Raw genomic sequence first — 15,258 nt, 5'->3', positions numbered from 1 at the left:
TAAGAAAAAGTCTAAGAAGAAAAAGAAAAAGGCCATGAAAGCCACTACTTGGAACATGATGAGTACAAGTAGTTCGGAAAATGAATCAAGTGACCAAGAGGTTGCTTATACGTGCTTTATGGCTTGGGATGATGAGGAAAGCTCCTCATCTAAATCTTCAAATAAGTCTTGTAGTGATGAATCCGATGATGAAAGCATGTCATCTTATGAAGAACTTCAAAATGACTTATTCAAGGTGCATAAGATGTTAGTTAAAGTAACCAAACAAAACTCATCATTGAAAAACAAGAATGAAGGAATGATGAAAGAGTTATAATCGCTTAGAAAATTTAAAAGAGAAAAGGATTCAAGAATCAAGAAAATAGAAAGTAACAATGAAGCTATGACAAAGGAGCTAGAATCTAAAAATCTTGCTGAAAATAAAAAAGATTTGAAAATTAAAGAATTAGAAAGCAAGAACGAAAAGATGATAAAAGACCTTCGATCCCTATCCTCTATAGAATATAAGAAAGATATATATATTTATGAATTAGTAGATAAAATAACAAAATTATCTCTAGAGTTAGAGAAATCTCAAAAGAAGTGTTGGCCTAATAAGGCTTACAATTCTTATTTTGATGATAACAAATCAATGATATGTTTAATATGTTTCAAGTAAAATTTTTTTAGGAAAGTGACAAAGCCCAAGTGCATAAGAAGCCTATGGATTACAAAGAATTCTTGACGAATACAAGTATAGTTTATGGATTACAAAGAATCCTTGAAGAACACAAAGAAAAGCTTATGGATTACAAAGAGCATGAGGAATAAAATTATACTGGTGAAAAGCTCAAATAAAAGATTGAAACAAAAAAGATGATGGAAGAACAAGATTGAAGATTGAAGAATTATATTTTAGGATGTTCTTAATGTAAGTACTTCAAAGGTTAAACTCAAATATAAAGTGGTTTGAAGCTCATAGAAAATCAAAAATATTTTTTTAAACATATATACTCTAAAAAGTTTTTTTTTTTTTAATAAATAAAAAGGGCTTAAGAAGGGAAGATTTTTTAAACCGTATTTTTAAACATATTTATTTCAAAATATTTGGAAATGAATTTTAAGAATCTTTGGGAGTAATGGATGGCTTCTAAAAACATCTATAAATAGTCAAAAGATTCAAAGGTTTAAAATAATGATCATAGAGGCAATATTGAAAGGTTTTTGAAATTAAGCAATTCTCAAAAGTTTCAGATCGAGAAATTTTCAAAAGTTTCAGATCCAGAAATCTTCAAAGTTTCAGATCCAACAATCTTCAAAGTTTAAGATAACGCAACCTTCAAGGTTTTTAGATCAAGCTATTTTTCAAAGGTTTTTAGATCAAGTGATTTTCAAATATTCAAATTTCTCAAAGGATCTAAAATTTTTTTGTGCTTAAACTTTCTGATCGGATATTGATTTATATTTTTTTGAAGCAAAGCTTTAAAAAATCATAATCTTTCATTTTCTTTGAAAAATCATTTGGTAATTCATACTAAGGGCTGAGCTACAAATTTCTTATATTTGAATTACTTTGGAGTATAAGTGAGCTGATCATTGTACTAATCTACTTTATTGTGAAAGTTCTCTTTTGTACACAAATTTCTTTATCATCATTCTTAAACGATTCAGAGTTGTTGAATCGTTGGACCAAACAAGGGGTTATTATTTGGAGAGGCGGGCTCTAACCTGACAGAAGAAGTAGTTGTAAATTGGTATTGTTCCACCAGGTAACAGAACTGATATAGTGGAATCCTTTGGTGTTTTGCCAAAGGCGAGGACGTAGCCTGTGTTGAAGTTGAACCTAATAAAAATCTTGTGTCTTTCTCTCTGCTTTACTTTATATTATTTACTTGTTATTGTGGTATGATTTAAATGTGCAAGTTGTAGATTGTTAAGTGAGAAAGAAACAAAGCTACTTGATATTTAGAAAGTACGTTTTGATTAATCATTTGCGGAAACCCAAAAAGGGAGTACGTTGGTTAATCTGTAGAAATCTTGATCAAGTAAAGTGCATACTAAGAGTTTACAGAAAAATCAACTAAAGTTCTAATATTTTTGGTTGAGTGATTGAATTACGTTGATTTCATTAATTGACTTGTAAATTTAAATTTCAGTATTTTTAAGTGTAGTTATCTTTTATATATCTTGTTTTTTGGGTAATTAAAATCAATAGCTTAAAAATCATTAAAATTTAAAAATAATCCAATTCACCCCCCTCTTGGGAAGCTATTCCTCATTTCAATTGGTATCAGAGCCTCGTTATAGAAATTCCTAACAAGAAACTATAAAAAGATCTAATGACAAACATTGGAGTAGCACCCTTTGGTGAAGGACAATCCTCAACCCGTCCACCAATCTTTTGTGGACACAATTACACTTTTTGGAAAAAAAGAAAGGAAATATATCTACAACACATGGATTGGAAAGCTTGGGAAGTTGTTATGGATGGAAATCTTATTCCCACTAAGTAAGTTGATGGAAAACACATTCCAAAAGAAAAGAAAGACATGACAAACTTAGACTATAAAATGCTTCAGATAAATGTAAGTGCTATAAATGCGTTATATTGTGCATTAGATGCTAATGAGTTTAATCGAGTCATGGCTTGCAAAATAGCTAAGGAAATTTGGGATAAGTTAGAAGTAAGTTATGAAGGAACCGTCGATGTTAGAGACAACAGGATAGATATGCTAACAAGTGAATACAAAGCCTTGAAAATGAATTCTGAAGAAACAATATCAAGCATGTATATCATATTTACCCACATAATAAACTCTTTAAATGCCTTAGGAAAAACCTATATTACATATGAAATGATTAGGAAAATTCTAAGAGGTCTACCCTCTATTTGGGAACCAAAGGCCACAGCTATCACGGAAGGTAGAAACCTTAAGACTACGTCTTTGGATGAACTTATAGGTTCACTTCTTACATATGAAATGGCACTGAAAGAAAGAAATCCTGAACCAAAGCATAAAAAATCCATAGCTCTAAAGACATCTAGCCATAGCTCTAGTGAAGAACAAAGTGAAACAAGTGACCTAGATCAAGATGAATTGGCATTCATTACTAAGAGACTAGGAAAATTCTATAGAAGAAATAAAAGGTTACCTAGAAAATTCTACAAAAAGAAAATTGAAAAAGGAGATACAAGTAGGAAAGAAAATAAAGGTAAGAATGAATTACCAATTTGTTATCATTGCAAAAATCCAGGACATATTAAACCGAAGTATCCATTGTTCAAGAAGGACAAGAAGAAAAAGAAGGAAGCAATGAAAGCTACTTGGGACAATTCAAGCTTCAGCGGAACTGAAACTAAATCAAGTGAACAAGAGATGGCAAATATATGCTTCATGAAAAATGATGAAGAGGTAAATTCTTATTACTCTTCAACAGAATCTCAAAATGTGTCTTGTGATGAGTCATGTGATAGTTTGCCTTCTTACAAGGAATTACAAACTGAATTATTTTCACTACATAAAAGATTTATAAAAGTGTCTAAAATAAATATAACTTTGAAAGATTAGAATCAAGAACTAGTAAAGCAACTAGAATCATTCAAAGTTATTGAAGAAGAAAGAAATACTTATATTAAGAAGTTGGAAGAAGAAATAAAACAAGAATTAGATAAAACTCATATAGATGGTTTGAATAAGAAAGATTTAGAAATAAATGAACTCAAAAAGATAGTTAAGGATAAGGAAAAGATTATCTATAACTTTACTAAAGGTAAAGAGAACTTTGAAAAGATGATTGGATAGCAAAGGCTTCATGGAAACAAAGAAGGAATAGGCTACAATGGTAAAACAAATAAAAAGAATAAAAAGCTATACATGGGATACTTTAATAAGGAAGTTAGGTTTTATGCTAGCACTTCATCAAATAAAAAACACGAACACACCACTTGCTATATGTGCAAGACTAAAGGTCATATAATGTTTAATTGCCCATTAAAGAAAAAATATGTTAAAGTCCAAGGAGAATGGAAAACAAATAATGGAACTAACAGTAAAACAATGAAAGTCAAAAGAGTTTGGGTTCCAAAAACTAACACATAGTGTCTCTTATTATAGGTTTGCTTTAAGACAACAACGACAACGAACAAATGGTACTTGGATAGCGGATGCTCAAGACATACGACCGGTGACAAAAACAAGTTCACTACCTTAAAACAAAAAATGGGGGATACGTCACCTTTGGCGACAATGGCAAAGGTAAAATTGTCGGTATAGGTAAAATTGGTAAAGAACCTTCACTCACTATAGATAATGTGTTATTAGTAGAATGACTAAAACATAATCTTTTAAGTATCAGTCAATTAAGTGATAAAGGGTTCGAAGTAATGTTTATGAAAGAAAAATGTGTCATCCAGAATCCCAAAAATAAAGAAACCTTGTTTATGGCTCATAGAATAAATAATGTTTACTGTATAAATATTGAGAAAATAACAAATCAAAACATAACTTGTTTAACAGCCATGAATAAAGCAAGTTGGCTATGGCATAGGAAATTAGGACGTGCTAGCATGGACCTACTATCTAAATTATCTAAGAAAAATCTTGTAAAAGGATTACCAAATATTTAGTATGTAAATGACAAGATATGTGATGCTTGTCAAAAAGGAAAACAAGTAAAAATAAGTTTTAAAAAGAAAAAATTCATATCCACCAAAAGACCCCTAGAACTCCTACACTTAAACTTATTTGGTCCAACTAGAACCTTAAGTTTAGGTGGAAAATAATATGCTTTTGTAATAGTAGATGATTTTTCAAGATTTACTTGGGTAATATTTTTAGCAAACAAAGATGAAGCTTGCAATCAATTAATAACCTTATGCAAGAAACTACAAAATGAGAAAGGTTATAATGTAACAAGCTTTAAAAGTGACCAAAGAAGAGAGTTTAAAAATAAAGAAGTTGATAAATTTTGTAATGAATATAGAATAACTCACAATTTTTCAGCACCTAGAATTCCACAGCAAAATGGAGTTGTCGAAAGGAAAAATAGAACTTTGCAAGAAATGACAAGAACAATGCTTAATGAAAATAGTTTACCTAAATATTTTTGGGCAGAAGCTGTAAATACAGCATGTTATATTGTAAATAGGGTATCAATAAGATCAAAAATAGATGAAACACCATATGAACTTTGGAAAGATAGAAAACCAAATATATCCTACTTTCATATATTCGGTTGCAAATGTTTTATATTAAATACTAAAGATGACCTAGGAAAATTTGATGCAACGTCGGATGAAGGTATTTTCTTAGGTTATTCTATAAATAATAAAGCTTATAGGATTTATAATAAAAGAACTTCTACAATTATGGAATCAATTCATATAACTTTTGATGAATCAAATCATTATAACATTAAAGATATGAATGATGAAAAAGAAGTAACTTCACAAAAGGAAGATGTTCTTGAAATAAAAGAAGAAAAGAACAATGATGCATTAAATGAAAACCTTTCAGAGAAACTGAAACTTCCTAAAGAGTGGAAATATGACAAAAATCACCCAAAAGAACAAATTCTTGGTGAAACCTCAAAAGGAATAACAACTAGAGCCTCACTAAAAAATATTTGCAATCATTATGCTTTCTTATCCCAACATGAGCCAAAAAATATTGAAGATGCCTTAAATGATGACTCTTGGATTATAGCTATGCAAGAGGAATTAAATCAATTCGAAAGAAGTCAAGTATGGAAACTAATACCAAAACCCAAAGATAAATCAATTATAGGAACTAAATGGGTGTTTAGAAATAAGAAGGATGAAAATGGAGTTGTTGTGAGAAATAAAGCTAGGTTAGTGGCACAAGGATACAATCAAGAAGAGGGAATTGATTACGATGAAAATTTTGCACCTGTGGCAAGAATGGAAGCCATTAGGATGCTTTTAGCCTATGCGGCCCATAAGGATTTTAAGTTATATCAAATGGATGTGAAGAGTGCATTTTTGAATGGATATATAAATGAAGAAGTATATGTCAAACAACCACCAGGGTTTGAAAATTCTAAAAATCCAAACCATGTATTCAAATTGACAAAAGCTCTTTATGGTTTGAAACAAGCTCCAAGAGCTTGGTATGAGAGATTAAGTAAATTCTTACTTAAAAATGAATTTACAAGAGGAAAAGTTGATAGCACCTTATTCATTAAAACTAAAAACAAAGATTTGTTATTAGTTCAAATATATATGGATGATATTATATTTGGAGCTACAAATAAAGATCTATGTAAAGAATTTGCCACAGGTATGCAAAACGAGTTTGAGATGAGTATGATGGGAGAATTAAATTACTTTCTTGGATTACAAATGAAACAAGCAAAAAATGGAATCTTTATAAATCAAACTAAATACATTAAAGACATGTTAAAAAAGTTTGATATGGAAGAAAGTAAACCCATAGGAACTTCTATGAGTACTTCAACTAGTCTTGACAAAGATGAAAAAGGGAAACAAGTTGTTACTAAGCATTATCGAGGAATGATAGGAAGCCTATTCTATTTAATAGCAAGTAGGCCAGATATTATGTTTAGTGTATGTATGTGTGCAAGATTTCAGTCAGCCCCAAAGGAATCACATCAAACAGCAATCAAAAGAATTCTTAGGTATCTCTTAGGTACACTTGAACTAGGTTTATGGTATCCAAAGGAATCTAGATTTTAAATGATTAGTTATTTAGACGCAGACTTTGCTGGATGTAAAATAGATAGAAAAAGCACAAGTGGAACTTGTCATTTTCTAGGACATTCTCTAGTTTCATGGTTTTTAAAAAAAAATAATTCTGTAGCATTATCCACAACAGAAGCAGAATACATTGCTACAAGAAGTTGTTGTGCTCAAACATTATATATGAAACAACAGTTAAAAGATTTTCAAATACAATATCAAACTATCCCTATCAATTGTGATAACAACACAAGTGTTATTAATATTTCAAAAAATCCAGTATCTCACTCAAGAATAAAACACATCGATATAAAACATCATTTCTTGAGAGATCATGTACAAAATGAAGATATAGTACTAGAATTCGTAAATACACATGATCAATTAGTAGATGTTTTTACAAAACCTTTGTCGAAAGAATGATTCATATTTATAAGAAAAGAATTGGGCATGCTTCACAGTCGTGAAGTAATCTAGAAATTGTTCTGGTTGACAAGCGACTGCCACCAGGGTACCAGGCAACTACCTGGCTCCTGTTTTTCAAAATTCCATAAAGACAGGCGCCTGCCACATTGAAGCAGGCGACTGCCTCGTGGCGGGTAGGGTTTAAAACCCTAAGTCATTTTAAAACCCACCAGGCACCTGACCATTCATTTTTTCTCTCTGAAACCCTTCGTCTCCATCACTTTCCATACACAAATCTTGCTTAAAGCATCTTGCAACCTAGTATCAAATCCTTCCTCCACACAAGCACCAAGCTTAACTTAGAGTTTCTTTGATTTTCTTCTTCATCCAAACATGCCTAGATCAAAATCCGTTGGTGTTAAAGGATGTTCCTCTTCCACAAGAATAAATAACGATGAGGTGGAGAAATGGCTAGTCACTCCACACGCCAAGCACCTTTACCAAAATCAAATTGCTTCAGCTGAACCGATATTAGGTAAGGTACTCGACGTAACATTCTTCAATTCTGATTTTCCGGAAATCTTGGAACTTTTCAAGAACATTGGAAGGGATAAGTTTATCACCTACCAAGCAAAAGGCTATTATCCTAATGTTGTACGTATGTTTTACGTAAACATGGAGCGATGCAAAAATGGAATCAAAACAAATTTTCTTGGGAAATACATCCATCTAAATCCCATATCTTTGGGAAAGATTCTTCGAATTAAGCCAGGGGATTTTGAGATTCATATTATTGAGAAGCAATGGATTATGGCTCAAGGTTTTACACCACAAGAGTTTTTGCCACTGGTTATGACTGCCACTCCAGTAAAATTTGGTCATCCATCACTTTATAAGCAGCTTAGTTTGAAAACCCTCATTTTGCACAAGCTCATTACAAACAACATTTTACCGAGATCTGGTTCTCACGATCACATTTTGTTCCTGGATTATTTTGTAATGTGGTGCATCTTCAAAGGGAAGAAGATGGATCTTCCAAGTTTGATCATTCAGTGGATTATCATGAAAGTTGATGCTCCCCGTGTTGTCCTACCATATGCGGGAATGTTGAATATGATTTTTGCTCATTTTAATGTTTTAACTCCCATTCAACTTTTCTAGCAAGACATACTATGATATCTTTTCTGACACTGTTCTAAAACGGATGGGCTACAAAAATTCTCCTCAAGGGTGGTTCCATAAAGGACATAAGAATGTCTTATCTGCACCACCACCTTCTTCATTATCTATCCACACACCTTTAGTTTAGCCTCATCCAGATACTCCGTCATGGTTTGTTCCATTTTTTAACCATTACATGACATTTAGTGATGGTATGAAATTTGACCTCAGTACTTTGCAAAAGAAGGTTAAATCCATAGAAACTCATTGTTCACAAATTGATAAGCAAGTTGAAAAGATTGAGCAACAGTTGGCCAATTCCTCTAAAGGAAAATCTCCTATGAGTATCAGTTCTGCTACATCCAGTGAGGATGAATCTGGAGAAGAAGAAGAAGGAGATGATGAAAGTGAAAATATGGAAGCCTCCGACTGATGTGCCTTTACCTATCACTTTTATGTGTTTTTATGTAATTCAAGTTTTATCGACTAGGCTATCTTTGGTTTTCTAAAACTAGTACTTTGACTTGCAGCATTTCTTTGTTTTTGTATCTCTTTTTCCTTTTTGATTGATGTCCAAAGGGGGAGAAAATGTTTAAGAGAAGTGAGTGCAAAAATATGATATATAATGGTTTGTAAAACGTTTTAAATACCTTTTAAATGGATGGATGAATCTTTTACGTGTATGTATGGTTTATTCATGGATTATCTTTTGGACTTACATACATGAATTGTATCATGCTAATTGATAGGGGGAGCCATGAATATTAAAATTCTATTATTTTTGCTTTCGATTTGTCATCGTCAAAAATGGGGAGATTGTTGGCCTAATAAGGCTTACAATTCTTATTTTGATGATAAAAAATTAATGATATGTTTAATATGTTTCAAGTAAAATTTTTTTCAGGAAAGTGACAAAGCCTAAGTGCATAAAAAAGCCTATGGATTACAAAGAATTCTTGAAGAACACAAGTATAGTTTATGGATTACAAAGAATCCTTGAAGAACACAAAGAAAAACTTATGGATTACAAACAACATAGGGAATAAAATTATATTGGTGAAAAGTTCAAATAAAAGATTGAAACAACAAAAATGATGGAAGAACAAGATTGAAGATTAAAGAATTATATTTTAGGATGTTCTTAATGTAAGAACTTCAAAGGTTAAACTCAAATATAAAGTGGTTCGAAGCTCATAGAAAATCAAAAATATTTTTTTTTAAAACATATATACTCTAAAAAGTATTTTTTTTTTTTAATAAATAAAAAGGGCTTAAGAAGGGAAGATTTTTTAAACCACATTTTTAAACATATTTATTTCAAAATATTTGGAAATAAATTTTAGGAATCTTTGGGAGTAATGGATGGCTTCTAAAAAAATCTATAAATAGTCAAAAGTTTCAAAGGTTTAAAATAATGATCATAGAGGCAATATTGAAAGGTTTTTGAAATTAAGCAATTCTCAAAAGTTTTAGATCCAGAAATCTTCAAGAGTTTTAGATTCAGAAATCTTCAAAGTTTCAGATCCAACAATTTTCAAAGTTTAAGATCAAACAACCTTCAAGGTTTTTAGATCAAACTATTTTTCAAAGGTTTTTAGATCAAGTGATTTTCAAATATTCAAATTTCTCAAAGCATCTAAAATTTTCTTATGCTTAAACTTTCTGATCAGATATTGATTTATATTTTTTGAAGCAAAGCTTTAAAAAATTAGAATCTTTCATTTTCTTTGAAAAATTATTTGGTAATTCATACTAAGCATTGAGTTTCAAATTTCTTATATTTGAATTACTTTGGAGTATAAGTGAGCTGATCATTGTACTAATCTACTCTATTGTAAGAGTTCTCTTTTGTACACAAATTTCTTTATCATCATTCTTAAACGATTTAGAGTTGTTGAATCGTTGGACCAAACAAGGGGTTACTGTTTGGAGAGGCAGGCTCTAGCCTGACAAAAGGAGTGGTTATAAATTGATATTGTTCCACCAGGTAACGGAACCGATATAGTGGAATCCTTTAGTGTTTTACGAAAGGCAAGGACGTAGGCTGTGTTGAAGCCGAACCTCGTAAAAATCTTGTGTCTTTCCCTCTGCTTTACTTTATATTATTTACTTGCTATTGTGGTATGATTTAAATGTGCAGGTTGCAGATTCTTAAGTGAGAAAGAAACAAAGGTACTTGATATTTAGAACGTACGTTTTGATTAATCATTTACGGAAACCCAAAAAGGGAGTACGTTGGTTAATCTGCAGAAATCTTGATAAAGTAAAGTGCATACTATGAGTTTACAGAAAAATAGACTAAAGCTCTAATATTTTTGGTTGAGTGATTGAATTACGTTAATTTCATTAATTGACTTGTGAATTTTAGTATTTTTAAGTGTAGTTATCATTTATATATCTTGTTTTTTGGGTAATTAAAATCAATAGCTTAAAAAACATTAAAATTAAAAAAGAATCCAATTCACCCCCCCTCTTGGGAAGCTATTCCTCATGTCAAGAAGGTTGATAACAATAAAGAGACAGAGTTAAATGATCTCAAAAACCAGATTAAAGATAAAGAAAGAATCATTTATAACTTTACAAAAGGAAAAACAAACTTTGACAAAATGGTAGGCTCCCAAAGAATGTCTCTACACAAAGAAGGCATTAGATTTAATGGAATTGAAAATAAAAAGAAAAGGAATCTTTACATGGGTTATTTCTCAAAAGCCTCCAAAGATAATGCCTGCACATCCTTTAATGCTTACACTAACACCATATGCTGTTAATGTAAGAAAAATGGGCATATAAAGTTTGAATGTCCATTTAAGAGGAAAGGTGTGAAAACTAAACAAATATGGAGAGTTAAAGAAACATCCTTTATTAAACCAACCGGACCCAAGAAAATATGGGTACCAAGGTGAAAGACTAGTTTATAAATGAAAAACTCCATGGATTAAGTCATTCCCCTTTAAAAATTGAGAAAGTAACTTAATTCATGATCAACAAACAAACTAGTTGAAATAGAAAAACGTAACAAATGAGTTAAGAGCTTATTATAACAGATTCAAAATGACATTGTTGGCCAAAATCATAGGATGATTTTTACAAAGCTTAACTTAAGAAAATATTGAGAAAATATCAAATTGAACTTATTACATAAGTACTTCAAGTTCATTCAAGTATGATTTTTTTAAGCTCACTAGGCAATGAGACTTAGAGGCTGTAATTTTAAGTCTTGGAACTTATTTTTCAAAGAAGAACAAATTGAGATTTTAAGTCTAAATGAGTTATGAGAGATATAATGGTTATATTGATATCCATGAGCTATGAGAGATATAATGGTTATATTGGTATCCATGAGCTATGTATAATGTGATAATGACTTTGATATCTATAAAGTCTTTGGTATCCACAAATATTTTTTGTATCACATTTTAAAAATTTTAATTGGTATCACAATTTTACAAAGGTCACTTGGTATCACAATCTAAAAGTTAAATTTGTCTTTTAAGCATGATAAGTATGATTATATCTATGAGCATAGTATGGCATTGATGATATTAGCATGATATTGATATTTGATACATGATGTGAATCAATGTTTTGAAACATGGGATGATGAAAGCAAAATTGATAACAAAACTGAATGTATTGAATTCAGGGGGAGTGTTATGTCATATTGCTTATATTATGATTGTTTTCCTATTAATCAATTCAGAGAATTTTCAATTGGTATCATGAATTAAATTTTCAATTGGTATAAATTCTCAATTGGTATCATGAATTTTAAATAGATATCATGAATTCAATTTTAAATTGGTATCATAAAGAAATCTTGAATAATGTCAAAGGAAAAAAAGTTGTTAGTAAAGATATGACAATTAAAACACACTACACATGCTATATTGACAAATAAATTGAGAGTGTACATATGTTGATATGTATGTTTGATGATATGCTCAACATGTGATTTTACTTGAACTTAATCATTTTTTTTTTTATGGATGTCAAAAGGGGGAGAAGTTTTAAAGTAAAAATTAAGTATAGTATTGCAAATTGCAAAACCTGAGCATAAACATAATATATATTAAGAGGAGAAGTATTTGATATTGTTTGATAAACATGAACTTAAATGAAGTGATGAGAATGATTGTAAAAGAGGTTTTTGAAATTGATATTGATCTTGCAAATATTGTTAACATGATGCTTATTGAAAGGGGGAGTCTTTTTAAGGCTCACTACGATTTTGGCTTCTTGTTTGTCATCATCAAAAAGGGGGAGATTGTTGGCCTTACAAGACTTAATATCCTATTTTGATACTAACGAAAAAGTGGATCTTAACATGCTATGTTAAGTGATGTATTTTCAGGACTAAATGAAGAATGCAAGGTTAAAGAGTTCATGATTGCTTGTACCTCAGATAAGGATGATTATATCAAGTTTGAAGCATGGATTCAAAAATGGATTTAAAGTTTAAAACCCAAAGATCATAAGAGAATTGATATTAAAGAAATAGCTTCAAAGAATGAAAGCCCAAGTGATCAAACATGAAAAACTCAAAAAAAGATGAAACAAGTATAAAGGCCTCGAGGAATTCAAGAATTGAAAAAATCTAGGAAATTTCATGTAAGTGTTTCAAAGAATTTCAATATGGATGCATGAAACTCTTAGGTAAATTTATTGGACCTAGATACCTTTGAAAATACTTGGAAAATATTTTTATAAGGTCAAAAATTATTTCAAAAAGGTTATAATCATTTTTGGAATGAAAAACACCAAAAAGAGGATTTTCCAAATGCTGTCAATTTTTCTATATCCACATTGAGGTACATTTTTCTCTATCAAAACTCATTATTTTAAAATGTGTTCAACATGAAAGTTGTAGAATTTTCTCTTATATTTCATTGGACACAAAGAACATCAAATTTGGAGTTACACAGAAAAAGTTATGATCAAATGACTTAAGGGTGCTCAAAGCTGACAGCTTGATGTTGCACTGACAGATGTCTGTTCGTGTTTAGACAGATGACTGCCACCCTACTGTGTCTTTAATTTAACTAGATAGATGACTACCAAAAATGGACAGTCATATGTCACACGGCTGTTTTGAATTTTTTCATAACGGTCAAATTTTTAAATGAGGTTGCTTGGGGCTCAAAATTTATAAAAAACTTTGGGAATACTCCAGGACACTTGGGGATCAACTTATACACTTTTTAAAGTCTATAAATAAGCCTCAAAGATCATTGAATCAAGGCACCAATAATTCAAATTCTGAAAATATTCAAAGTCTCTCTCAAATTTCTCTCAAATTCTTAAGGCTCTCTCTTGCTCTCAAGCTCACATATTGTGCACAAATTCAACTGGGTTTTAGCTGATCTTCTTCCCCTGGAATTGCGCTACAAATTCTAAATCTTTCAATCATTGAAAGAATTAATCGGTGATATACTCCCTTGAGCTTCAAGTTATATTTCATATTGTGATTTACTTTGAAGTATATTAGTTGTATTGTAATTGTTGTACTAACCAGCTCTTTGAGGAGCAAGTTCTTTGTACACATCTATTTGATCTTTATCTTGTAGATTGATGATTCCGAGAGTTGTTTGGATTGTTGGCTAAGAAAGGGGATATTTCTTAGAGAGGCGGGCTCTAACCTAGTTAAGGAGTGACCAGACGAAGGGATGTCGTTTGGAGAAGGTGGGCTCTAGCCTTACCCAAGGAGTGTTGTAAAGGTTTGTTCCGCCCATTAAAGGAATAGGTTTAGTGAATCCTTTGGTGGTTTACCAAAGGCGAGGACGTAGGCTGGGCATAAGCCGAACCTCGTAAAAATCTCCGTCTCGCTCTCTCTTTTCCTACTCTTTATTTTCAGTACATATTTAAATTGCGTGGATGGTTTAAATTTGAAAATCGTATAAACTACGTATATTGGGAAATCAAGTAAACCTTAAAGTTTGATTTTGATTTGGGTTTGAGAAACTGAAAGGGAGTACGTTGGTTGATCCATTCTTTGCGGAAACCATATGGGAGTACGTTACTTGACTAAACATCCCAAAGATAAATTAACTTAAGAGTTTGTTTGAATTCTGAAGTTTGGATAGAGTAATTGGATTTTATATTGAACATCATATTGAAGAAGAAATTTCATATATACAGGGCTTTGTTCAAAACTCACATTCACCACAGGACTGAAAACATCAAAAGCTGAAAGTTACATATATTATATTGATTGTGATTGGATGGTATTAAGATTTTTTTTATATTCCAAGAGTACTAAATCTTGAATGATTTCATCAATCTAATAGTGTTGCAGTGAACTTATATTTGGCAATCAAATTGGTTGTTGGTTTGAGCATTGTGGTTGATTGGCTTGACTAGTTTAATTATTTGTGTGGTTGAAGATTGAATGTTTAATTGTGTTTAATTGTGTTGTTGATTGATTGTTCAAAAGGAATCAAGTTCTTGTTTGATTGAAAAAATAAATAAACAAGTCAAAGAATTGGTTAATTGGTTAAATATTAAAAGAAGTTAAAAACTTTAAAAGAACTAAAGAGAAAGTTTTCAAAAGCCAATTCACCCCCCCCCCTCTTGGGAAGTTATTCCTAATTTCACTAGGGATTGGAAATTCATTAGGAACCACCCTTTTGATCAAATTATAGGTGAACCTTCATGTGGTGTAGCCACCCGATCTTCCTTAAGAAACCTAGTTAGCCATTTTATATTCTTATCTCAGGATGAGCCTAAAAATATTAAAGAAGTCATAAAAGATGAATCTTGGGTAATGTCTATACAGGAAGAACTTAACCTGTTAGAAAAGGTGTATTCCTAAGAAGAGGGGGGGGGGTGAATTGGAATTTAAAACTTTTTCTCCTAGGTTAATCTATTCAACAACAGTATATACACAACCTAGGGACTTGTCTGTGCAATTTTTGAATACGAGATAACAATGATGTGGAAATTAAATCAAATGTGCAATAATATATACACGAGGTAAATATAAAGTGCAAAAATGTAAA

Source organism: Malania oleifera, chromosome 10 (assembly GCF_029873635.1).
Source record: "Malania oleifera isolate guangnan ecotype guangnan chromosome 10, ASM2987363v1, whole genome shotgun sequence".
NCBI classification, from domain to species: domain Eukaryota; kingdom Viridiplantae; phylum Streptophyta; class Magnoliopsida; order Santalales; family Ximeniaceae; genus Malania; species Malania oleifera.
Note: the sequence above shows the minus strand (reverse complement) of the source record.